At 32.4% G+C, this 1,302-nt stretch overlaps 1 non-coding gene across 1 annotated transcript; it reads right to left on the minus strand.

Moving 5' to 3' along the window:
• Window positions 1–257: 257 nt before the first annotated feature.
• TRNAK-CUU (transfer RNA lysine (anticodon CUU)) lies at window positions 258–330 on the minus strand. Its single transcript has one exon. It is a non-coding gene; the product is annotated as a tRNA-Lys (tRNA).
• Between the last annotated feature and the right edge of the window lie 972 nt (window positions 331–1,302).

The raw sequence follows: 1,302 nt of genomic DNA on the forward strand, positions 1-1,302 counted from the left end.
TGCACTGAATTTGTACATGGGTTTGTGGAGTATAGCCATCTTAGCAGTATTAAATATACTGATTCAGAGACTAATGTTTTTCTATTTATTTTGGTTTTCTTTCATTACTTTACTTTCAACAGTGCTTTAGAGTATCCAGTGTATGTCTTGAACTTTGTTGTTAAATTGATATCTAATTATTTCTATTTTTTTGATGCTAATGTAAATAGAATTCTTTTCAAGGTTTTACTTTTCATTGCTCATTTCTAAAGAGTACTCACCCAACGTGGGGCTCGAACCCACGACCCTGAGATTAAGAGTCTCATGCTCTACCAACTGAGCTAGCCATGCAATCCCTGCATTGTTCATTTCTAGTATATTGATATACAATTGACTTTTGTATGCTGACTTATATCCTGTACCTTTCTGAATTCATTTATTAGTTTTAATTGTAATTTTGTGGATGCCTTAGGCTTTTCTGTATACAAGATCAATTCATCTAGAAATGGAGATAGTTTTACTTCTTCTTTCCACTCTGAATGGCTTTTAGCTTTCTTTTTTTCCCTTTACCCTGGATGGAACTTCCAAGACAATATTGAATAGAAGTGGTAATAACAAACATCTTTATCTTCTGCATGAACTTAGGTCAAATTTTTAGTCTTTTATCCTTCCGATGATGTTAGCTGTGTATTTTTCATAGACTTTGTTAAGTTAAGAAAGTTCCCTTCTAACCCTAGTTTGTTGATTTTTTTTTTTTTTTTAATCATAAAAGGGTTTGGGTCCTGTTAAATGGTTTTCGTCTATTGAGATGATCATGCTGTTCTTATTCTTTATTCTGGTGCAATAGAATCAGCTGTAAATGTTATTGAAGATTCCCTGTACATAGCCACTTTTCTCTTGCTGCTTTCAAGAATCTCTCTTTACCTTTGTCTTTCAATGTTTTCACCATGGCATCTGGGATCTGGATCTTAGTAGGAGTTTTTTGAACTTTTTAGACATGTATTTAAATATTTTTCATCAGAGCTGAAGATTAGAAGTTTTCAGTCATTATTTCTTTGGATATTTTTTCTGTTCCCTTTCACTATCCTCTCTTTCTGAAACTCCCATTATACTTATGTTGATATGCTTAATTGTCTCTTACATTTTTCTGAGGCACTCTTCATTTATTGTCTATTCCTTTGTCTCTCTGCTCTTTGGATGGTAAAATTTCTATTGTGTTATATTTCAAGTTTGCTGATTCTTTCTTCTGCCAGTTCAGATTTCCTTTTGCTCAGTTCTAGTAAATTTTTTTAAAAATTCATTTATTGTGCTTTTTAGCTGCAG

Source organism: Lipotes vexillifer, unplaced genomic scaffold, assembly GCF_000442215.2.
Source record: "Lipotes vexillifer unplaced genomic scaffold, Lipotes_vexillifer_v1.1 scaffold1213, whole genome shotgun sequence".
Lineage (NCBI taxonomy): Eukaryota > Metazoa > Chordata > Mammalia > Artiodactyla > Lipotidae > Lipotes > Lipotes vexillifer.